This window comes from Rhinolophus sinicus, linkage group LG02 (assembly GCF_036562045.2).
Source record: "Rhinolophus sinicus isolate RSC01 linkage group LG02, ASM3656204v1, whole genome shotgun sequence".
In the NCBI taxonomy this organism is placed as follows: Eukaryota; Metazoa; Chordata; class Mammalia; order Chiroptera; family Rhinolophidae; genus Rhinolophus; species Rhinolophus sinicus.
This window is the reverse complement of record NC_133752.1, coordinates 40,016,620-40,043,404: the sequence shown is the minus strand read 5'-3', so window position 1 is coordinate 40,043,404 and position 26,785 is coordinate 40,016,620. Positions and strand designations below refer to the sequence as shown.

The window sequence follows — 26,785 nt, the reverse complement described above, 5'->3', positions numbered from 1 at the left end:
AAATGGAAAGTGAAGAAATCAGTAGCACTCTGTATTTATTTTGCAATAGCTATTTGGTTTCTAATTTGGGTTGTGTATTTTCCTTTACTGTTTCATTTTGACATAATATATTTTAAAATGGACTTTTCTTGTGGATAAACATTTTATGATATGATTTTTCTCAAGTTCTAGGCGACAATGTGGCTGTGTTTTATTTACTTGAATCATTTGTGATGAGAACCAGACTCAAACTTATTTCAGAAATAGTGTTAATTATACAAATGAAAGAGGCAGATATCTTTTTGATTCATCTACACGTTTCAGAGCTGCTCTGTAGTGCATTCCTGAAGCCATATCTAAATAATCATACAACATCTTCTAATGTTGGCAGATATTTTATACTTGCCTATTGAAAATTATAGTTTTTAAATGACTACACAATAATGTGTGGCTGTCAGACAGAATGAGATTCAGTGCATGGGTGGCAGTATATGGTAATAAGGGTTAAACGTAATGGAAGACAGATTCAAATATACACGAAGAGTTGTATATTTAAATTGTTTCTTGAATTTTTGTAGATTTTAGTGATATCACATTGGTATTTGTAAATAAGAAAAGTAAAAGCGATGGTAGGTCAGGTTACATTCTCAGATAAAAGTAAAAGTGATGGTAGGTCAGGTTACATTCTCAGGTACTAACGTTTTGACTGGGCAAAACTCAAGGAATATGTGTTGTATCAGTAATGCTATAAAGAAATAGTGGTCTGTGGCCCGAATGCCCATCATTGTAATTACTGCAATCCAGTTTCTAGAAGACCCTCTGTCTGGGGCACACCCCACACCCCCAGAATGGACCTCAACCTCTCTCCCATTTTGCATCTCCTCATGGTAGGTGAGAAGTAATGGTGGCAGGAGGGAGGATGTCAGGATAAAAATCAGGATTAAAATAAGATTCAGCTTTGAAAAATCAAAACAAGGTATGTTTATAAAATTTTGGGGGGAGAAGCAGCAGTAGAGAGGATTTGGAAATCATTTTGGATATTGGGGTGACCTGAATATCATAGGAAGGAAATGTTTGTTAGCTGCTGTTTCTGAGCCATGTAGTTTTGTTTTGTATTTCTTTTATTAATGGATGATTTGATAAGATCAGAGACTTATTAAAACACTTAAATTGTGTTTGTTGTTAGTATCTTAGCATTTCTTGACTGCGGATTACAGATTTAGTTATATTAGTTCATTGCACAGGGGTACAAGCTCCAGGTACTTTTTTATGTTTTGGAAATACTAGGACTAGATGTTAAAAGTCAACAAAAAACTTTCTTGATTGCCTTTTAATCAAGTTTAAGTTATATCTAAAATTATAAATAATGCCAATATTCAGGAAATCTTTAACTTTCAGTTTTTTGTTTAAAGATTACACATACAAATATTTCTAATAGCTTAGTGGCATATGGAGGTTTGTTTTATATTTTTCAAATGATATACTTCAATATAATAATTTATAGAATTTTAAGAATTTTCAGGTTTATGGATGTCGTCTAGATTAATTCAGAAAATAAATTAGATTTAATTGTTTTTTTCTGTTAAATTTAACATAAGAATATAGTACATAGTTCAAAACGCAAATCTGTTCATACTGTTTCCTACTTAAAATCTTTCAACAGTTCCCATTGCCTTCAAGATGAAGTCCAACATCTCTGTCATGGCAGCCTCGTCTTTTTCAGTTCTTCATTTACAAAGCTCCTGTTTGTCCCCAGTCTGCTCCTTCTCCCATTCGTAACAGGGATAATGTCATCATCCCTCCTCTTGAGCTCTCTACGTCAACACATCACTGTAGCTTTTCAGAGACTGACCATTTCTTTTCTAATGGAGAAAACACAGGTCATGAGAGAGGACCAGCTTTGTTCCTTGTACCAGCATCCACCTATATTCCTTCATACTCATACTGCCTTCTAACTATAAGGATTCTCTTTCCTCTGACACACTATTCTTATTCAATCATTTACTCTCTATCTCCTCTCACTCTCTCTCTTTTTCTTCTCTGCTGATGTCTTCCTCACAAACTTTCTCCCCTTAGCAAAACCCTTCCCTGACTCAATGTCACTCTCTAACTGCTGTTCTGGCTCTCCCTTTGAAAAGAAGTTTTCTGTGTTCTTGACCACCCATTTGTTATTGATTTCATTGTAGCTAGAATTGCTTTCATCGTGTCACTAATGCCCACTGATTTGCCAAATCCCAGACACTTGTTTCAGGTCTTAGCGTCTCTCTTGTATCCCGTGGTCTGCATATTGAGCACACAATGAATAGTAGTTAAATGAATGACATTTTCCACTTAGATTATCTTACTACTCTTCATCTTATTTATGTGACTTCCCCTTTCTAGGCTCTTGTACAGGCTCTTACATATCTGTGCTTTCTAGGTTCTGAGATACCACTTTGTCTCTCACTCTAGCATGATTCACTTTTTCTCTGGATAAACAGCACATTCATAAGCATGCCTCCAAATAGATAACAGGTCTCTCACTTCAAGTCTTGATCCTCAGTAAAAGGCTTGTATTCTTTTGTGTGTGCCATAGATACCTCAAACTCAGTATGTCCAATTTTGAACTCATGATCAATCCCATCAAGTGTAGTTCTTTTATGTTATTTATTTGTATAAGTGCCATCCCTGTAAGTAACATCACCAGATACACAAACGCTGAAACTAGAAATCTAGGAACAGCCCTCTAATTCTTGCTGCCGCTAGTGTCTTAATTCTGAGTCTTCCTCTTCTCTTTATTCCTCTGTTTTAGAGCCTTGGTTCAATGCCATATCAATTGTCACCTGGAATGGCCTTACTTTAATCTTCCTAAAGAAGCTAGAGTCTGCCTCTCTAGATTTGGTTGTCTGTGTTTTGTTACTTAATTTTTTTTTTTTTAATGTAAAGATAACTTCTTAGGGTTTCACGGGGATACATGAATTTTTTTTTTCCTTGAGTAAATTGAAAATACTCGTTTTTGAACCCTTGAGAATACAGAATTTTTCAGAACCTTCAAAAAGCGATTTGACACATTGCTCAATGTTTATGGTTTAAATATAACTATTGTATTTTTGAAGATTAGTTTTAGCTGCATATTAAGATGAGTTACTTCTTTATGTAGTAGAAAAGAAGTCTCCCCACTGTCATTGGCTTTGGGCATGGGGAGACTAATGGGATTACATTTCCTTGGGAGGGGACAAGAAGTGCCCTTTGTTTCTCGAGTTGAAGGTTAAGCATGACTTTAACAGTTGTATCTGAGGGAAAGGCCATTTTAGGCAAAGAGAAAACAAACACCAATGCTTAATGCCTTGAAAAGAAGCAGGGTGAAAATATTCTTGAAACATGAAAATAAATATTTGAATTTATGCAAATACCTATGACTTATTAATCAAAAATATTAAATGAGTGTTTATGTTCGACTAGTCACTTTAATTTATTTAGACAAACATTGCATCTCAGGTATTTCCAAGTTGGTTGACTAGACGTGATGGATTGAATGTTGCACTTTAATTTCTTCCTTAACTCCCAGTTTCATGTTAGCACTGCTTATTTACGTAGTAGTACGAATCTTCATGGAGTCATTATTTAAAAAATGTTAGAGCAATCTGAGGACAGGGCTAAAAATCAAAGATTGTATCTTAAATTTCTCTAAAACTTATTTTTTTAATAAAAAACTAATTTGTCTGACTTCTTACTATCTTACACATATATGCGTATAAAGTAGGAATGATAATTTGTATTGCTGCTTGCTAGATAACTTATGAATTTCATTTTACTCTTTTCATCATGTAAAAGATAAAACCTCCATAAGCTTTTCTTTTAAAGTCTATTCATATATTGTATGAAAACAATTTTACACTTTTTTCCTTCAAACCTTTCCTTTATATTACTAAGCAGAAGAAAGTCAAATTTTTCCTGTGATGCTAAAATTTCTTCCAGATCACATGCTGAAGTCCCCTTCCCTTTGAGGCCCTTAAATGATCAAATGTAGACTTTTAAGTATATATGGCCAGCACTTAATCTGAGCTACTTTGTCTAAGTTTATACTGTTCAGATAGCATATATCTTTAGTATTCAGCTTTATAGATGGGCTATACTTAAACCCGGTAGTACTTATTTTTCTTCTTTTAGATTTGACTGAAATTAGAGATCTATTCCATCTATATTACATGGGTTCAAAACACCTGCTTGATTTTGAAATACTGTTACTCATAAATATTCAATAAAATAAAATGTGACTGTTATTTTAAGTATGTACACTTTCCCTAATTAGTAACATATTAACTTGTTATTTTCTTTGACATCATATAAACATTTCTTCTAAAAATTTAGTTTTTATAAATAGGTTCATGTTTTATATGTGCTTGGCCTGCCCATTTTTTTTTTTTTTTTCTAGAGGGGTGAAGATGAATGATTATAAAGAACAATGGTATCGCTTTTCCCTTTGATTGAGGCCTGGTCAATATTTGTGTAAAGCACAACACATATCTTTCAGATTGAATAAATTATTCGTAGTTTCAAGGTGATATTTAGCAAGACTTGTGGTTAACAGAGTTGAAAATAAGTGTAGACTATATATTTGAAAAGTTACATTACTTATGGAAGAAGTTGTAGAGAAATTTAGATTTTAAGGAAAAGAAATTTATCTTGTCCTAAACCGCCCTTTCAAATTCTATTTTTATAAATTCTGACAGTCTGAACTAAATTTTGCTTTTAAACCTTTGGATAAAATTTCATGTTACATGGGTTCCTTCAGCGTGAACTTAATGCCGTATTTGGGCTTGTTTTGTGATTTTTCTTCCACTAAACTTGGAACGCAGTGTTGAAGCATCGGTTTTTGGCCATCATAGTCACACACTAGTTCTTAATTACTGTGTCTGTGGAGTGTCTTACTGATGGAGCTCTCAGTGTATTTACTTCCCCTTCTCTGTATTTACAGTCAAGGTTTTTTGAAATGTTTCAGCCACAAAAAGAAAGAAAAAAGAATACAGTTTTACCACTTGTGATAGAGAACATCTTTACTTGGTTATGCTATTTGCTGTGTGATGATTATGGAATTACTGCTCTAATAGACACTGTCAACCTTAAGTTATCAGTGCATGTTTTAGAGTGATGGCATCCTTAGCTTTGATTTCTTCTCAGTTGTGCTTGTTTCATTATACTTTAGAGAATGGAGAGTTGAGAAGAACAAAAAGAAATGATTTAATGTTTCATCATTTAATTCAACTTCTCTTGAGTATATGAGAGTAAATTTAAAAAAAAAATTGTCACAACAACGCTTTTGCGTTATCTGTGGATTTGATTGTCTTCCTGCAAAAATTACTGTCTGTTAACACAATGACTCATAATTGCTCCAACACTATTGAAAGCCTTGCACTGGATTCTGACCTTACTCTTGAAACTTTTTCTCTAAAACTGCGATGATGCAAAGAAGGTTAACATGACTTAGGGTTTGAGATTTCCCATGTCAGGGCTGGAAGGTGTCTTATGGTACACTCTGGAAGAGCAATGGTGGAGCAGTGGAAATAACCTTAGACGAGCAGCTGAATAATCTGAGTTCTCAAGTAGACTCCTGTTTACTATGAGTTTCAGACATTCATCTGTAAATGATTTTTTTTTATGGTGGGGTGAGAGGTATTATGTTAAATGCTGCTTGTGCATTATTTTATTTAATTCTTATTGTAAATGTGAACTAGACATTCTTATCCCCATTTTACAAATGATGAAACCAAGACTTAGGGACGTTGAGCACCTTGCCCAAGGTGAGTCACACAGCCAGTAAATACAGAGATGGAATTCCCAGGAACTGTCTGACTCTAAGACCTGGCTATCCACAGCTCTGTATTCTGCCTCTTGTGAAGTACCATGGGCTTATTGTGAAGATTAAATGAGCTAATATGTGCATCCTTTATAAAGTAAGCTGTTAGTCTTGGTATAGTAAAATATGGACATATTTGGAACTTGGAAATGTTAATCCCTTCTGCTATTTTAAGGCTTTACATTTACTTTGTAATTTTATATGTAAAGATTTTGCCCCTTCAGGATTGTTAATATTTTGTCAATGTCATGTTTCTTGATTTATGAAATAGTCATGTGTTATTTTTAAAACCCTTACTAAGAGGGAAGGAAATTTGACTCCTCTCCCCCGCCCCTCCCCCCTCACCGAATTCCATGGATTTTTGTTCTGGGGAAAAAAAAAAATCAATAGTTTTACCTTAGACTCATCTTTAGGATTTTCTGGATTTCAGAATTTAATAATTTGTTATAGTATTCACTTATAATTTTATGCTAGAGAATAAGATCTTTAACATTTCATCATTTAAAAACTAATACAAGATAAATACATATAAAAATGATTAATTGTTTCATTAAGGATAATGAATAGTCAAAAAATTTGAACAACGGAGTTTTACTACCTACCTGTGTACACGTGCTATTTTGAGTGTCATATATTATTGAAATACTTTAAGAGCGGATTTAGTTAGTATGCATTGTTGAGCTACTCTAAGGTTTGATTCTAGAATGCATGGAAAATTTTAAATTGCAAGAGGCAAACAAATGAATGCTTACTCATGTTGTAACACTTTTCTGTAATTTCCCTCAATTTCTGAGGTTGTCCTCTGGTACCTTTCTTTTTTTTCCAAGTTGGGAATAGATTTTAAGTACTTTTGATTCCAAGTAATTTGTTTAATTGTCTTAATGCTATCTTTATAATGATTTTAAGCTGTGACACTCTGTGAGCTAGTGCCTAGGGGCCGGATAATTGACATCCAGGCAGTGAGGTCTGCTTTCTCTTACTGGCCTCTTGGCAGCCTTTGTGACCTCACAACAGTGTTTTAAAAAATCTGTTAACCTCTAGTAGTTTTGAAGGCAAAGTTCTAGAATATGGTTTGGGAATTCAAAAATAATAATTTAAGTAAAATTCAATGGTATTATTTGTAGACAAAGCCTTCAACTCTAAATTGTAGTTTAAATACCCCCTACAAGTATAATTATTTTTTCAAAATTAGTTTTTAAACCCAGGGGCAATTTGGTATAAAAATATCTCTATCAGTATTACATATTTAGTAATGGTTACAAGTTATTTGAAATAAAAATTTTGAAATTCTATGTTTTGATTAAAGTAGAAGTCTATGAAATTATTAATCTTTTTAGATGGGGAATATAGAAATTTCTTACTCATCTTTCTTACAGAGTACGAATTGATGAATTTACTGATTTTTGTTATATTTAAGATGAATATTTGATTGACAATATAAAGTGTTTAGCATAGCCCCATGTAAACATTCAACACTAAAAGATGATCATTGGTTGTCCAGACAATTACTTACAAATACTTTCTGTGAGAATACAACTGAAGTTTGGATGAAGAATTTAAGAGATAATCTCTGCTCTCAAGAAATTTGGAGTGAAGAAATTTCAATGTGGTGCAACCCAAAAGTAATGTAAATCCTTACTGCCTTTAAAAGATGTTGCAGGATATGTCTTCATTCATGGGAAACCGAACTAATTAGTTTGCCCATGGTCCCCCCAGGCCCACCTCACGTATGCCTAGACGATATCTAGAAATATTCTATCTGTATTTTACTCGCCTTAAGCCAGCTTTCCTGGGTCAGCATCAAGTAATCTTGTAACAGGTGTTCCTGATGACATTCTCTCACCTGTCTGGTCTGTCTGGCCAGAGCTTTATTTGTTCTGTCACCTCAGAGACTCTCCCTTGAGTACTGACTTCTTACCAAATGATCTTCTGCCTACTTTTCTAGTTTTATGTGGGCCACTCTCTCTTATTTGCCTGTTTGCCTGAATTTTTGCTTTTCTCCTTCCTATACCTTTGTGTAGGTTGGATCGTCTACCTGGTTTTTCCACTCCTCCTTCTGCCTTTCTACATCTGATCTATACTTTAAGGCTATGAATTCAGATTTTGTAACCTCATGCATGTTACTTATTACCTGGGCATTAAGTTGTTTTTAAAAAAATTGTGATAGAAAACACATACCATACAATTTAACCATCTTAATAACCATTTTTAAGTATACAGTTCAGTAGTGTTAAGTATATTTACCGTGTAACTGATTATCACAACTTTTCATTTTGCAAAACTACAACTCTGTGCTCACTAAACAACTCCCCATTTCTACATACCCCCAGCCTCTGGCAGCCATCATTGTACTTTCTGTTTCTGTGAGTTTTACCAGTTTAGATACCTCATATAGAAAATGTAATCATACAGGATTTCTTTTTTTTTTGTGACTGCCCTATATCACTTTGTATAATGTCCTCAAGTTTCACCCATGTTTTAGCATGTGACAGTATTTCCTACTTTTTAAAGGCTGAATAATAATATTCTATTGTTATGTATATACTGCATTTTGTTTATCTATTCATCGGGCCGTAGCCATGTGGGTTGCTTTCACCTTTTGGCTATCGTGCATAATGCTGTTTTGAAAAACATGTGTGTAAATATTTCTTTGAGATCCTACTTTCAATTCTTTCGTATATCTACCCAAAGGAGGGATTGCTTCATTATATGGCAGTTCTATTTTTAATTTTTGAAGAACTGTCATACTGTTTTCTATAGTGGCTGTACCATTTTATATTCCCACCAACAGTGTACAAGGGTTCCAATTTCTTCATATACTCTTCAACACTTGTTTTTTGTTGTTGTTGTTGTTGTTGTTTGTTCGTTTTTTAATAGTAGCTATCCTCATGGGTATGAGGTGATATCTCCTTTGCGGTTTGATTTGCATTTCCCTAATGATCAGTGATGTTGAGCATCTCTTCATGTGCTTAGTGGGCATTTGTATATCATCTTTGGAGAAATGTCTATTTAGGTCCTTTGCCCATCTTTTAATTGAGTCATCTGTTTTGTTGTTGTTGATATGTAGGAGTTCTTTATATATTCTGGATATTAAACCCTTAACAGCTATATAATCTGCAGGTATTTCTCCCATTCCATAGTTTGCCTTTCTACTCTGTTGATTGTATCCTTTAGCGTGCAGAAGTTAAGTTTGGTATAGTCCCATTTGTCTATGTTTGCTTTTCTTGCCTGTGCTTTTGGTATCATATCCAAGAACTCATTGCCAAATCCAATATTATGTTTTCTTCTAGTAATTTTAGTTTAAGTCTTACATTTAGGTTTTTAATCCATTTTGCATTAATTTTTGTGTAAGAAAGGGTCCAACTTTATCTAACTTTATTCACATGTGGATATCCAGTTTTCCCAGCACCATTTGCTGAAGAGACTGTCCTTTCCCCATCAAGTGGTCTTGAAACCTTTGTCAACAATCATTTGACCATATATGTCAGAGTTTATTTCTAAGCTCTCTATTATGTTCCATTAGTCTTGATGCCTATACCACACTTTTTTTTTTTTGATTATTGTAGCTTTATAATTTGTTTTGAGATCAGGAAGTATGAGACTGCTAACTTTTTGTTCTTTTTCAGTATTGTTTTGGCTATTCAGGGTATTGCCTTTTAAAAGCTAGTATCATGTGTAGCTTATTCATGTTTGTGTCTCCTAAACTTGTTGCAATGCCTGGCACACAATAGTTACTTAGAAAATACTTGTTTAATTACTTGTTGCATTGAATACTTGTTGCATTGAATTTATGTGAGTTGGAGTCTTTGATGAAGAGCCAAGTACCCAGTGTCAAGGTGTTAAGCTGGCTGATCTTCCAAGATAGATGAATCATACACAGTCCGTATTCTATTTGTGTTGGGCGTAAGAAGTGCAGCTGAGTAACAAAAATGAATTTTCAGTACAAAATATACTTGTCATAATAAGAAAATATATAATTCTCAGAGATTTTCTCTAATAATATAAACCAAGACTCCTTGAAGTAAGAGGATAAAAAGTATTCTGGTATGGTACGAGTTAAGATCATTAACCTATTTCAAACAAGCTTTTCATTGTTGAATTTTTGTAAAAATTCAGTGCAGCTCTAGATTCTTAAAAAGTAAGAAAATAGCACATTCAAAAGGCTTCCTCCCTAAAGGATGTGTTTTCAACATTTATTAAAGCCCTGGTGAATGAAAGGAAATAGGAACATTTCATTGCTTTTTGCTACCTATGAATTCAGTCCCCTAAGTAAGGAAAATGTTTCATACTTAAAAATATTTCAGCACGAAGAGGTAAGCTAATGAATGAACAGCTAGTGTTTACTTTCCTTCAAATTGGGTACCAACAGTGCTCATCATCATTGGTTAATATGAAACCGAGATTATCAGTGGTATAAAGTGGTTTAAAATTCCTGAAATGGCATCAACACTGCTTTCTGTTAGATATATTCTCTTATGATACGGTTATAGAAATTTCTATAGAAATTCTCCGGACACTTCCTTTTTGTCCTAGTGCCCGTCAGTGGCCTTGAGCATTCTGCACCCAAATAGTCAAGGCAAATTATCATTTGGGAGTAAGGCATGGAGTTTCTCTGGAGACTCAATGCTTTCAGTGAGAGCTGTTACCCCAGCAAATTGTCCACTGTACAAAGATTCCTAGGATCAAGCAAGCAGTCCTCAGCCAGCACTGTCATTTTATCAGCACTGCTCTCCTTTTGATTTTACTGATAGAAACCAAAATTTCACCTCTAAGTTTTCATGAGTTTATATTAATAGGAAAATGTCTGGAAGAGATTGGGGGCCCTGATCTAAGCCATGTTCTGCTACTCCTCTCAATTTCAGAGAAGGTTGCTAGTTTCCCACAACCAAAATTCTTTTGTTTTTTTCTGGATTCTGATTTTGGGGGAGGGACCAAAAACCATCATGTGACTTAGATATTTGTGCTTCATTTAAGGCTTTCACAGATTATTATATACTGTTTGTGTTCTTTGATAGTCACGAGTGGGCTGTCCTTTAGAAAAGGAGATTATTATGGAAAGATGGGAAAAAAAGGAAATATTTTGCTTTTTGAAAACTGGAATATCGAGTTATCCACTCAGAATCTAAATTCCTGTCATATAGTAGGCTCTCCATATTTATTTGTTCAGTGAACAAATACAGTTTTAATGTAAACTAGATATCGAAAGTTATCTAATCCACTCCATTAATCATACTGAAGCTAACATTTATTGAGTTTAGGCATTTTCAGAACACCATGACTTTTTACAGATGAGGGGATTGAAGCTCAGAGGAAGTTCAGGTAACTCATTTAAGGCCAGGATGAGACATATTTATCAATTGATTAATTCCTAGTTATTAAATATCTACTACCAAGTTATCAAGTATCGACATACCAAGACGATGTTTCTAAGGAATTGATCTCATTAGGTATTTCAGGCAAGACCGCTTACTCTATGTAGGCATTTCAATGTTATGTTCTTTGTAGAGTGATGTGATTTGTGTTGATTGTGCCGTTTATTAATGCTTTTTGTGTGCTGATTGAAAGCTCTTAAACTTGGTATGACTTTAACACAGAGGGTTAATAAAAAGTAAATCAACTAATTTCATATTTGGCATCATAATCTCATATAAATTTGGTTTTCAAACTATGAAAATGTTCTATTTTGTGAATCCAAATCAAGGTGTGTCTTGATTTGGGGTTAAATACATCTCTAACAAAATTCTATGGTAACTTTGAACTACATATGAAGTGGATCTTATTTTGCTTTGTGATTCTGGGAATTTTATTACACTAAATCTGGAAGTCAAGTCGCTTTGTCAATTTAATTCAGATACTAATTTGTTTGCCTATTTCATCTGATACTGTTAAAATGAAAAGTGTTGTTATAGTCTTTATTTTCAACCTTATCTGATCACACGGGCATTTTGCTTTTAGTCTTCTTCCTTATTCTGTGTTTTTCTTGTTTATGTGTTTTAACTGGAAAAACATAATTCATACCTAATTAAGATCTGATTGTGGTTTATACAAATTTTATTAGAATGAGTTATTGGTGATGTGAATACTAACAAAGGACTATCAAAGTTTGATCATTTTTCTTGCTTTTTTTGCTAAATAAATTTGGTTAGAAAAATGTTATAGATGAAAATCTATTTTATATATTTACTCTTAAAATTTGTTTCTATCCTTTTAAGTAAAATCTTTGCTTTAAATGACATCCTCAAATTATAGGCCTACTTAGACTTAATATTTGCTTCTTTTGGAAAGATATCAGACAAACTACATATACTGTTATAATATACTATATGTTTTCATGTTTACAAGTTAGGAGTTCAAAAGTTAGAGCTTTGAGATGCTATAGTACAAATATACTATTTTTAAAAAAAATATTTATTGCATCTTCATTTGAGTTGGTAAAATATCACCCATACTTTTCCCAAGCCAATAGATTAAAACTAATAGCAACTCAGTTTTTCCCCCTTTATTGATAGGGCAGAATTCAGCTTACTCTTTTTTAGATATAAAAGGAATGGGAGGTCATTTTATACTTTGTAGATAAAAGTAAGGTCATAGTAATTATTAAATAGTTAAGGCTGTTTGTTAGGTATCATTTTTGCTTTTTGACATTTTGACTTTGTGGTATGCTGAAGTCAACAGAAAGATAATGTATTTTATACAATGAATGGAATGTACAATTGTTCCATTAATTATCAGTAAAAACACATAAGATAAGGAAACTGGTGTAAATCAGCATGACAAAGTGGATGTGGATATGTTATATAATGAGGAAGTAACCTGTGCCTTTCACTTGAAATGTTGGCTTACACACTTAGTCTGTTCATCAAACAAATGGTTACACACTTGGTAATAAACTTTTCCCAAATTTGCTGATATAGTAATAACATTTTTTCAGGTTAATACAAACTAGATTACAAAATTATGCTGTTTCCAGGCAAATCTAATCCATTATATTATACTTTTGGGCCAATAGTTCTAGTTGGCTGCACTCATTTGAAAGGGCGAATGTGAAACAGGTAGAGTGGACTTCAGAGGCCCCACCCCTGAAGAGGTTGCCATGGAACTTGGTGACTGTTCTCTTGGAGATCTACTACTTTTTATAGTATGCTATAATGTTTAGGTGTTGTTACAAATACTTCATATATATTCAAGTTATTCTTTACAACATCTCTATGGGAACTAGTCTGTTAATATTGCCATTTTATAGATGATAAAACTGAGCTTTGGAAAGTTAAGAAACCTGCCCAAGGTATCTTAGAATATCTGGCTAATAAGTAGTAGAGCTGGTATTAAATCACAACCTCATGATCTTTACTACTAATATTATACCGAAAACCCATAACACTATTTGAACATTATACTGTAGCAGGCCCTTGGTTATCACACATCACTGACAATGTCAACAACAAACTTACATTTTTGGCCAAATCCTACTTTTGTGTAAAATTATGTATTTCACAAATGCCTCTTAATTTTTGATCACCTCATTTGTTTCTGGTCAAAAACAAATATATAAAAATCATTTCTGCGGGAATACCGATATCATGACTTTAATCTCTACAGTTCTGTCCATGTTTTTAAAGATTTAAATTGTTGTAATGAAAGGTGAGAATAATGTTCAATAAAAGGGAACACGGTTTTTACCTTTTGATTACTGGTTCATCATATTTTCTAGTTCTCTTTTAAAAATTGTTCTGGAAAATCTTTGCTTCATTATTTCATGTTTCCTGGAAAATTTGCTCAGTATTACAAGATTGATGACAAATTCTATGTGAGGAAAGCACTGCATATTTCTCTGAAAATGAAATATTTAGGAACATGAAGTAAATACTTGTTGGAGTGAAGAAGTTAGTTCACTTTCACAACATGACTGGTTATAAACACAGGAAACGTTGGTCAGAAAATCTTGAGTAGAGAGTGTAGGAGACCAAGGGGATCTGCAAACCTGTGTATAAGGGGTGTGTCATTTTCAAACATGTTCTACATTATGTTTCTATTTGAAGGCTCATGGAGGCCAGTAATTAATTGTTCTAGTTTTATAGTAGTTTTCTAAACAAAACGAAACAAAAAGCACAACCTGTTGAAACCATGTGCCGTTTTTCCTGCTCTTTCTGTAATTAAAGGGAGTGGCATCTACCTGGTGGCAGCTACCTGAATTAGAGACTTAGTACAGGGAGAAAATAAGAAGGCTCTAAAGCATGGGTGTCCAAACTTTTTTCAACGTTTTTTACCAAGGGCCATATGCGGTAAAATACACAAATAGCCGGGCCACTGACTCGAGGTGAAGTACGTATTGCCTCACCTGGTTTATTTAAGTAAACTAAATATATTTTTGGAATTTGCTGCGGGCCAATTAAAAATGGATTGCGGGCCGCAGTTGGCCTGCGGACCGCAGTTTGGACACCCCTGCTCTAAAGGCTTTTAAACCTAAATCTCTTGATTGACAACCAGCTACACCTAAGGTGAACAAACACCTCTTCAATATGATATGGAAAGTGTTAGATGAAGAAAAAGAACAATTAATATGAATTACGTAATAGCTCTTGAGGTTCTGAATGTTAGAGAATTTATAAGTAAATTCCGAGAGGTGCCTAATTTGCTCGTGGTCATTGGTGAATAAGTGAAATCTTAATGCAACTTGAACAGAGAGTAAGAATTTTTCACCACTTGCTTCAGTGACATTGAACTAGTTCATTTTCCTTAAAAAAAGAATAGGGAAAGATGAGATCATGAAATAGTCTATTGACACTTGTGTGTGAACATCGTAGGGTGAGCTGGTTCATAAGAATGATGAGAAGATGGGCTTTATTTTTCTTAACATCTTTTCTAATAACATATGAGCAGTAGGAAGAATAAAAGTTATACTTCTTAATGTGTGTTTGACTTTAATTTACTACAGTGAACTCAAAAAAATTTTTTTATATTTTAAATCATTACTGAATATACTTGGTAAAGTTTTCAAAAAGTTACTTCGTATTTACAAAAGATTCCATTGCTTGCTTTAAAAACGACCATTTGAAAAGATGACAACATAATTCTAACTACAAATAAATAAATAATTAATTTAGAAGTACTATTATTACTGCTTTTTGGGCTATCAATACAACTTAATTTTTCCCCCAAGGGTTAAGTGTTTTGAGGTTAAATTTCCAACGTGGTAAAGTCCGAAGCTTATGTCATTGTACGGAAAACCCAGCACTGACTTGGGTATCAAAATCATGAATTCTCTTCATGGATAAAGATGGTGGGAGAGCAGACCCAAAACAATAGGTCTTGATCTGGCTGCTGTCTCTTTCCAAAGGATAGCATCTGAGGGCAGGGCCAGAGCTGAAGTACCAGGGTGAAGAGTTTGGAAAAGGTCACATCCACTTCTGAGTCATGCTCAAAGCTGATGGATCAGAGTCCAACCGCAAAAAGGAAAGGGGTCCTTTACCACGACTTGGGATGGGGTCAGAGAACTAGTCAGACAGTTTGGCTTCAGTGTTGGGGTTTCCTGCTGGTCAGTGAAGCAGAATAAATTAGAAAAGCAGGGTGAACCTCAGCCTATGAAGTAGGCCCTCATAATTCTGCTCGGAGAGTGGGTGCCTGCAGAGTCCTTTCCCTAGGAATAAGATTTAAGGTTGATCTAGACTACAGTATTAATCTTGACACCATCCCCCACTATGTATGGTTTCTAACAGTGTCTGGCACTGTGAAGATAGGCCAGAACAATGGGAGTTGTTCAGCCTATAAGTTAAAATTTTAACTATATTTATAAAACAGTGATTGCAAGGAAGCTAGTAGAAACTGAAATGCATATATATATTTCCAGAGATGTCAACTGTCAAATGTATTGAATTTCATTTCATATATGTATTGTCTAGAAACATAATATTTAATCAGACATTTAAAAATATTTTATTAGTGAAAACAATCCATGTTCATTATTGTAGAGAGAGCAGAGGTAAAAGGAATTCTACCACCTCAATGTTAGCATTTTCATAGTCTCCTTTCACCTCTCTCTTGCTCTCTCAATCTCTTTCTGTGTTTAAATTGGAATCATACTGCCTTTATTGTTGAATGGTCTTCTAAAACACAATTTTAATGGCCGTATAATCTTCCATTGTATTGTTTCATATTATATCTTTACAATATATTCCTGACAGTAAGTAGATGAAGAAATGGGAACATTTTTAAGGGTCTTGAAACATATTTCAAAATTTCTTTCCAGGGTTCTTTATGATTTATATTTCAAGAGTACATAAGGGGACTGCATTCACTGGGTATTATCATTATTAAAATGTTTGATAATTATATGAGGGAGATTTGTGTTCCATTGTTCTAATATACAATTCTTTGCTCCTTTCTGAGGACCTACTTTTTTTTAACTTCTGATATACTTATTCTGATAGACGTTTGTACTTCAATTTTTGTGAGTTTCCTGTTTATGTGTTTGCCAATTTATCTATTGCAGTTTTAGCTTATTACTAATTTGTGTGAGATCCTTATGTAATTTAATTACGATTATTGATTCTTTGGCTAGCATGTCAAATATTTTTACAATTTGTTGCTTACCTTCAATTTTAATGAATTTATTGAACTATAGAGATTTCACAGTGTATATTCAGGTCTAATGAGTTTTTCCTTATAATTTCTTCTAGTTTCCAGATTTAGAAAGTCAAAAGAAATTTGCCATTTTGATTTTAATAATATTTAATAGATAGGACATGTACTGTGTTTCAGGTCCTAGTCTATCATATACAACCTATTCTTCATAACAATCTTAAGAAGTAACTGCTAATACTGTGTTTCCCCAAAAATAAGACCTAGCCAGATAATCAGCTCTAATGTGTCTTTTGGAGCAAAAATTAATATAAGACCTAGTCTTATTTTACTATAATATAAGACTGGATCTAGTATAATGTAATAATATATAACACAACACAACACAACACAACACAACACCGGGTCTTACATAATATAATGTAAGACTGGTTCTTATATTAATTTTTGCTCCAAAAGACACATTAGAGCTGATTATCTGGCTAGGTCTTATTTTTGCGGAAACAGGGTAGTAGCTTGTTTTGCATATGGCAATACTAAGACAGAGAGATTGAGTTACTTGTCTGAGATAATCAGCAAATGGTAAAACTGGCATTTGAACTGGTCATATGACTCCAGATCCCATGCTGTTCCTCACTACTCCATATATTGTGGTAGAACAGAACAGAAGAACAGACAAAGGTACTCTGAAAATAATTAAAGTATTAGTGGAAAGCATCATGGATGACATTTGATTTATTTAATATTTGAATTTGATTTTCATTTTTCTAATATTCAGTGATTTCTTTTTCTCTTGATTATTCCAGAAGATTTAAAAAAAAATTTCCATTGTTATAGAATTAGAGCATTATCTTAGGAACATAGTTTTTCTAACCATAGCTTGTCAGTGTCATCCAGTTTTTGTATGACAAGACTTAACTATACAATGAGCAATTAGTTTTGAATACAAAGTTTCATACATTTAGAAAAACTTTGTACATTGAAAATGCTGCGGTTATAACCATATGAGTTATTCAGATTTCCTAGATGAAATTTTAATAATTGCAGATTTCTTATTTGTGGCTTTCATCCAGTGTCTAAGGGAAACGATTATCACACCAACAGAATAATTTTTTTTAGGGGGACACCCTATCATATAAAATGGCAAAACAAGAATACAAAAATCCCTTCAATTTATTAGCATTTTTTAATTTTTTTAAAAAACATGTACGATACTGTTCAAGTATGCACATGTTTGTCATTTACTAAAAAACAGAATTTTCCTAGTAGGAAAACCCATATTTAAAGCAGCTGAACACTGCAAATCTTTGAGTGGTTTCCATTCAAGAACTGGAAGAATTTCAGGGAGTGCTTTCTAAATCATAGTTGTCAATAAATTCAAGGCAGAACAGTTAATTTACCCTCAATGCAAGGAATTAAAATGATATTTTCATCAGCTTTTAAAGAGTAAAGAAAAACCACCTTTTTTTCTTTCAAAGACCTGTGGGTGATAAAGATGCAGCACAAGAACTTGGCAATGGAAGGTGGGTCCAAGTTCTAGGCTTAGGCAAATATTTTAATCTGTGTAGGCCTTCTTCAGCAGTAAAATAAGGCCATAGGTTTCACCTCAGTGGATGGTTATGATGCTTTCAAGCTCTAAAAATAATCTTTGTAAAATAGGCTTAAACATCCTGGAGTAGTTTATAGTGAAATGAAACACTCTTAAGGGGAAGACAGTGTCCCAATCCTGGCTGTTCACCTGACCAAATTTGTGAGGCTTTGAAAAATAGAGGCTTATTTCCATCTCTAAAAGATTATGATTCCAAATTCTGGCTTCCGGACTCAGGACAGTGCATTTGAAAAAAAAAAAAAAAAAAAAAAAAAACAAAAAACAAACAAACAAAAAAAAACTGTCTTGTGAACCTAATGGATAGCCAAGTTTGGAATTACTAATGTGAAAATGGCTCATATGTTGCTATCTTTTACTACTCTTTCTCCATAGAAAGACTGGAGAGGGGGACATCTTTCTGTGGATTATTTAATTTTTAAAATTTCTGTCTTCCTTTACCTAGAGGAAGATTTTCTTAATAGCATGCAGAGGGAAGTACTGTAGTCTTTTGTGTCTTTTCTATTCCAGGAAACAAGAACTATTCCATCACCAGACAAATGTTTTCATTAGCACAGTACCTGACAAATAGAAGGCCATTTTAGCAAGCAACAACAATAATAAAGGGAAAAGGCAAAATGGCAAATCTCTAGCTAAATCTTTATGTAACTCCACTCTTGTTTGCCACCCCCAAGCTAAACTCTGATGAGGAGAAAATAGTTTCTTGTTTCCAAGATAAGGCAGGGCTATATGTGTTCTCAATTCTCAGTGCAGTTTCTTTCTACTGATTTTGCTTCCTAGAAGTGTCCCACAGAAACATTGAAAACTAGACCTGGAAAAGTAATAAAGTATTTGTTTACCTTTTTTCTCCCACCGATGAGGCAACTGTGTTAGCTGGATTCCAGTCCAAAGCTCTTTCTTTTATAAGGTGATTGTGAATCCAAGGGAGCTTTTTGGGACAGAGTATCAGTGAACTCTGATACTACCTGCCACATTTATCTGTATGTACACTTTTTCGTCCATAACTTAATCAGAGTCTCCCAGGAGTCTGTGTTCAAAAAGCAAGATAGAACAGAAAGTTTTTGCATTCCATCATGTTGACATTCTAGATGGTCTTATCTTATACTTTCTATCTCTGCTACTAATCAAATATTACTGTGATAGCTCATTCCCCAAGGCTTTTTTATTCATTACTAATAAGCATGCTCATTTATTTGTTGTTTATATCCTTCTTCTATTTTCACAAAGTGTTTGAGATTGCTCATGTAAAACATCAAAAAAACTCATTAATAATTTGATTTTTAAACAAGGGCAATACATTTTATAATATAATATATTACATTACATTGTATAATATATTCCTTAATCTATTTCATAAGTATTTCATCTTATATACTTACTTAAAAGATGGTTTCTTGATGGAGAATTCTTTATTGCGGTCTGGTCAATATACATAAAATTTATAAATTTTAAGGCACATAGTATAGGATGTCTATTTTGCCTGACTTTTTCTTTTTGTGAATTATTTTTACTTCATTGTTATGATTTTTGTATATTTTAGTTAGACTGGTTTAGAGGTTGAAACTTGAATGCCTTGGGGGTTGATGGAAATAAGAGTGTGTTGGGGGCAAGACAATAAGGTGTAGTACTAGGAACTATAACAAAATAGGAAGTAATTGTACTACTAAAACATTTACATTCACACTGTACGAAAACCACTGATAGCTTAACAAACAGGGCAAGAGCAGTTGTCTGTGACCCCTGCTTTACTCCCTTTGTAGGAATATTTGCAGTTAAACTATTACCCAGGATAAAGCAAATGATTTTTCCATCATATTTTGAGGAACATGTGACTTTTTTGATTCATGTCTCTGTTCTTCATTAAGCTGAAAATTCCATGAGTAGATGGATTATTGAATCCCCAGAATTTACCAGAGTATTTGGCGCATAGTAGGTGTATTGAAAACACATTTAGCAGTATAATCAGTTTTACCCCCCTAATTATCTCCAAAATCTGCCTACTGTCAATACCCTGATCCTAGGGCACTGTCTTTTGCCTAAACCACTGCTATAACTTATAACCTACTAAAAGGTTTTTTCCTGACTCTAGTCTGGTCCATGTTGATCTGCTTTCCACACTGAAGCTAAAGTGATCCTCCAGGGATTTAAAACTAATGATATCACTCCCTCATTTAAAAGCCTTTAATAAATTTCCAGTGCCCTAGAATCTTAACTAGCTGCCTACTCTTCTAGCCTCATATAAAAAACTGACCTCAAGTCAGCCAAATGGAGGATATCCTCAAATCAAATGAGAGTTAGCACTCCAGGGAGGTTTCAGAATATTTACATAACCTTATTTAGGTATAGAATTTTTAGACACTAATAAGATAACATCTCATGAAATATCAATTACAAACTTAATTTCTTATATGCTGATTGTAGCTTATTGATTGCAAAAATGGCTCCAGTTCTTCCCTTCTACTTGCATCAATATCCTCTGCAATGTGACTTCACAGTTCTTTCTCTTAGGAAGTGGAGTTTATGTCCCCACCTCTTGAATCTGGCTGGCCCTGTGAATTGCTTTAGCCAATATAATGAGCAGAAGTAAAGGTGTGCCAATTCCCATCCTCAGCCATAAGAGCCCTTGCTTCTGTTCTCTTTCGGAACCTGCCACTGCCATGAGAACAAAGAAAGCCTAGCTAGCCTGGTAGAAGATGATCAGCCAAGTGGACCACAGCCAAACTGTTATATTCAAGGGTAGACATTCTAGACTAGCCAGCCACCAGCCAGCTGATCTTGAAATATGTAAGAGATCCCAAGTGAGATGAGCACAGCCATCTACCCAACATTCACCTCACCACACATGCTTGAGTGTGCCCACTTGAGACCTGAAGAACCTTCCAGCTGACCCATAGACTCATGAACAGTAATTAATGTTCGGAGCCACCGGGATTTAGGGTAGCTTATTTTTGTAGTGAAAGCTAATGGATACACAGATATTAGTTCTTTTCCATTTATTCACTGAAAAGAAGGAGCTAACTGAATCAGTAAAAAGCTAATTGAAAATGTTACACCTTTTTTAAAGAAATTATTATTGATGTTTAGAAAGATCTGACAAATGCGTCTGCCTTTTCTTAAGAATTTGCATAGAATGGTGGAATGTGAACATTTTCCTATTCTGATTTGTTTTAAAAATCATAAGGGAACACAAAGTATCTTTGTTTTTTTGTTTGTTTTTGTTTTTGTTTTTTTGCTGGAGCCATTGGAGCTAACACATTTACTACCAGAGAAGAAACTTATACAAAAGACATTTTGCCAAAAGTCTGACTGTCCTATGCTTTTTGAAGGAAATGTTAAATTTATATAGAAAAAGAACACTTGACTTCCATTTCTGACATGATGGCAGAATAAATATTTTGAAAAATCTTTCAGTACTTAAAAAACATAGAATGTAAAAAGTGCAATCTAACATTAAATATAATTTTTAAATGCATTGCTGAGCTGGCAAGATACTAAGGGAAATCTTCAGAGGCCAAAAATAAGAAAACATGAGTCCAGCAAAATAAGAGAGCTCTGGATTTGACAGCACTGGTCACCCAACCATGGAAATATGGCATTCTCAGTGAAAGGATGTATTTGGACCAAAAATTTCCTTTGGAAAGGAAGCTTATTAAAAGTGGGAAAAATAAGACAATAGTAATAAGTCCAAATATATCATTAATCACAATAAGTGTAAATGTACTGTACCTTTTAGTTTAAAGATAAAGACTGTCTCAAGACATTGAAAAAAACAAACAAAAAAACCAACTAAATGCTGGTATTTATAAGTACCATGCCTAAAATATAAGTTTAACATGGTTGAAAATAAAAAGTGAAAAATGTATATTAGCCAAATAATAATAAAAATAAGCTTGGTTGGACAAAACGTAAGAAATGACACTTTAAGATGAAAAAGCAGTACTACAAATTTAACAATGTCACTACATTTTGGGAAGAGATTCAAATATCCTGAAAGATACAACATTCTTGTGTGTATCTAAAAGTATGGCTTAACTTTATTTTTATAAAGCTAAAATTACCTGATTACAGGTAGGCGTTGACAAATGGACTTTTTCAGCAGGATATTTGAATGTAATGCTCTTTGTTTTTAATTGACCGAGCAGGTAAGTATTCAGGAGTGTGGAGCCACATACGTAAGTCCTACATTTAGTGTAATGTCTCTGTTCGATACTGCACTGCAAAATTGTTGAACACACGTTCTTTTCAAAGTCATGGAGAACATTTTACATAATGACCGTAGACTTTCCAGGTAGCTGAAGACATTGGAGGGTAGTGTAGTAGTAAGTAGCCTCCCCAATTCTCCTCTCCAAATGACATGAAATAAACTCACAGCTACTACATTTCTATGCAAAATTACACCTTCTGCATTACCTGATAGAGGATACGGAGATTGCAAAATAATTGCAGAACCTGCAGTCCCCCACGCTCCTGGTCCTCGTGGCGCAGAGCTTTGCTGTGGACAAACACAGACTGAGGAAAACTGCTGGGAAGAAGAGGGATGCTGGCAAAGGATCCTGGGGAGGAGTTGGACAGACCTCCATAAAGATTAACTACAACCCAAATTTAAACACACTAAATAAGAAACTGGGCAAATCAGAGCAAGACTTCAGGCAAAAGGATTTTAAGGTACCTGTTATTTAAAGGGCCAGATCAACAATTTAGTGGGATAGTTTTACAAAGGCATAGCTTTTCAGAGAGGGGAACAAAGGTAAAAAGGAAGGAAGAAGTGTTCTTTGGCAATTGAATAATGAAGTAGAAAAGAAGGAAAGGGGCTAAATTTTGGAATCTACAAAACAGAAGAAAACCACAATCTTGGAAGACTCACAACCATTTTTCAAATAAACAGGCGAGTGAACCAAACAAACCAGCTAAAAGTACCTGGATTTCGTCAGACTGACAGAAGAGAGCCCCCCAAATATTTTAATATCACAAAAGGAAAACAAAATCTGTACAGATCTATTGAAGAAAATCAGGAAATGAATTTCACATAAATCAACAACACAATCAGTTGGAGGAAAATACCTCCCCTGCCCTGAAAGACAACCAAGAAGTAGAAAAAACTGCCTCCATAACAAAAATTTAATATATATTCAACAAACATTTAAGTATATGATAACCTACTGTTAATCAATTTTTGAAAAACTGAAAATTAGAAATGATGGAAAAATGAAAAATAGTACTAAGTATTGAACTCAGGAAATAAATGGAAGAAAAGGCAAAAATATCTTAAAAACAAGGATAAATTAAAAGGCACCCAAGGGAAAGTAGACTCAAGTAAAAATTAATAAAAAGTATCAAAGAAAGACAGGAAAACCACCAAAAGAATACAAATGTCATAATGCAGCAAAACAGATCAGAGAGAAAGTAGTAGAAATGGAGACAGGTAATGAAGGAATCATATTTGCATGATTTGACTCTGAAAGAGACAAAATAATGTATGGAATAATGTAATATTTAAAACTAAAATGCAAGACAATTTTCAGAAATAGAGAAAAACCTGAATCTTTCCACACTGAAAATACTTACAAGGGACAATTAACACCAAAAAGTCAACTCTGAGATTTTGCCTGTTTCAAAGATAATGATTAAAATCCTCAAGGCTTATAGACAAAAAGAACAAATAATCTAAATAGGAAAAATAAGTAGACTAGTATCAGGTTTTTTTTAACACCAACATACAAAGGAAGCAAGGCAACAATGGAACAGTCTATTATTATTACTATTATTATTAAACTCAGAGAAAGAAAGAAAAATTTAATCCTGCCTAAATATTACCCAAATCTTTCAAATAGCAAACAGCAAATGTAGTAAAATATACACAATTACACAAGATTATGATGCAGTTCATATTAAATGTATCAGTCATAACAATAAATGTGAATGAGGTTAACTCACCTCATTAAAAAGATTTTCATTTTGACACCCAAAACAAAACCCAGCCATATACTACTTTATTACAGACACATCTAAAAATAAAGAGATTCAAAAATAAAGAGATGGACAAAATTATATCAAGCAAAAGGACACAGAAAGAGGGCAAGGGTCCTGATGTCAGACAAAGTGGAATTCGAGCCTCAAAACATTAAGTATAACAAAGCAGGACACAATCCACAATGAAGCTGTAATACTTGTGAGTATGTATGTTCCATATAACCCAGCAACACCCTTTATGAAATAAAACCTACAGGAGAAGCAAGAACACAGGAACCTACGAATAATAGTTGACTTCAATACATGACACTTGGCACAGGACAGAGCAAGTGGACGACATAATCAATAGGGTAGATCTTACGGTGCATATGTAAACTCTGTATCCTGACAGTAGAGATTACACATTCACAAAAATCGATCGCGTATCAGTCACAGAGAAAACATCAGTTGCTTTCATAAAATGGAAATATGGCAAATAGCATTCTCTGATAACTATGCATTAATAGCAGAATTTCCTAACAAAAACAAAACATAGTAGGAGCTTTGGAGGAAATATAAATACGTTTAAAGAGACCAGGAGCAGATGCACTAAGTTTGCAGAGCAGTAGGGGAATGAATCTTCATTGCTGTCAAGATGACAGTGTTGTTGGGTTAAAAAAAACCAAAAAAACTGTCATATTAGAATTGAATAAAAAAATTTACCAGTTGTAATGCTCAATTCAGCAAACTTCGTATTTTTCCCACTGTGTGCCAAATACTGGGTGGTCGGAGATGAAAAAGCAACTCTTCTCTGCCTTGGAGAAACTCCCAGTAGACATGGGTGAATATTATAGTCATTATTACAGCTGCGGAATTGACCAAGTACTTCGGGAAAATACTCAGTGTCTAATTTAATATTATTACAGTTTTGTTGCTTGTGGAGGAGCTGGGTCTTCATATCAGGTGGAAGCTCTCTAAACCCTGTGCTGTTTTTCTTCTGTACCTTGTGGCCTGGATAGTGCAAATCCTTTCACAGACTGCATGGAGTTGGCATTCAGTACAATTACAACTCAACTAATGATTTCTATTTATCATGCTTTTGCAGTTTATAAGTATTTTCATGTCATTTTATTATTTATACTTTTATAACAATCTTTTAAATAAGAGATTGTAACCCCACTTGGTAAATGAGGACCTTCATCCGACGGGATCTTTTCTGAGCTAGCTTGCTTTCTGCCTAGGGATCCTTTCTTTTACTCATTTTGGGATAGCAGTGAGATGGCCAATTAAGTCTTGTTTTTATTTGTAACAAGTAACCTCTACTTTTTTAGTTACATGAGTTAGACTTGTTTATCTCAGACTGATTAGAAAGTACAAAATACGAAAGGGAGAAAATAAACATTTCCATAAATTCTGTCACCCAGGTGAGCCCTTTTCGTATTTTGGTTTATATTCTTGTTCTTTCTCTCCCTCCCAGTTCCCCATCCCTCCTTCGCTCCTTTCTTTCTTCTCTTTCATTTGCACCCTCTGTATGTATGTAATTAAAACTATTATATGTATCCACTGTTCTTTTATACCCAGTGTGATGATGGTACCAGGGACAATGATAAATGACAGAAGGCCTTGGAGATAGTGACTTTTGGTCTGGGTCTCAGAGAATAGGGAAGGATTTTTGACAGGCAAAAATGGGGAAGTCAAGCATGGTAGTCAAAGTTCTCTTACTAAAGGAACAGGGATAGGAGAATGTAGGTTGTGTTTGGCAAATGCGAGTAATTGTGACGATATTATTGTTCATCACATAATGGCACGAATAAGAACAATAATGATAGTGAGACTGAGTGCTTCCTATGGACCAGGCACTGTTCTAAGCTTATTACAGCATGCTAAACATTAATTGTTCAAAACTGTATGAGGTAGGTGCTGTTATTAATCATGTTACAGATAAGGAAAATAAAGCATAGAGGGATTAAGTAATCACTTGGTCCAAACGACCCCAAATTTCTAGGCTAGCCCTAATTTCAAATTTTGTTAAAAGTTTATTTACAGGGGATTGAATTGTTTTGTTGGATTTTATTGTTAGAAAAGCTATTAATGATAGATTTCTAAGGAAACCACAGACTCCAGTTTTCTCACTCTGAAAACCTGACATTTCACCAGTATTACAACCTGTTAAATTTTGTGGTACACAGTACTAAATTGAAATAGGAGTTCTTTTAGAAAAACAAATTATAGGCTTTAGGAGCCTTGTTTTTCTTATTTTTAGTGTATACTGGAGACTCAAAGAATGAGAAGGAAATGCATAATGAAGTTCTTTGAGTATGTCAGTAACGGAAGTCTCATGTGGGATCTAAGAGAGACCTCCATCTAAATGAGTTTTTATTGTATTGTACAATGCTGATGTTCCAAATGTATTATCCCAAAGGAACTTAGTGGCATTTTACTAAAGATAGTTCATGCCTTGCCTTCCTATATTTTTTATCTTAATTTGTCTGTGGTTAAATTTTTTTTTCAGTAACAGTGTGCTATAATACACTAGATTTATCAAATATCTCACATGTGATGGGCATTTTCCAAGCCAAGCATGTCTGAGCACCATGACAACTGTATCACCTCCATTTCCCAAATGAAGACACTGAGGTTTAAATTAGTAAAACGAAAACAAGTTAAAATTGAAATTTAGGTTTGTGCAGTTCCAAAACAAAGCTCGTTCATATTCTGGTCAGCAGTGCTAGAATTCTGGTTCTTTCAATACAAAAAGGGGCCATTGGAAAAAAACAAAAACAAAAACAGAAAAAACACCCGGAAGGTTTTGCTCTTGGTTCTGATAGGAACAGAGG

At 34.0% G+C, this 26,785-nt stretch overlaps 1 protein-coding gene across 2 annotated transcripts in view; it reads left to right on the top strand.

Moving 5' to 3' along the window:
* The window catches only part of BMPR1B (bone morphogenetic protein receptor type 1B), a 368,302-nt gene that overhangs the window by 86,586 nt on the left and 254,931 nt on the right, over positions 1-26,785 (top strand). The gene's annotated exons all lie outside the window — the stretch shown is intronic.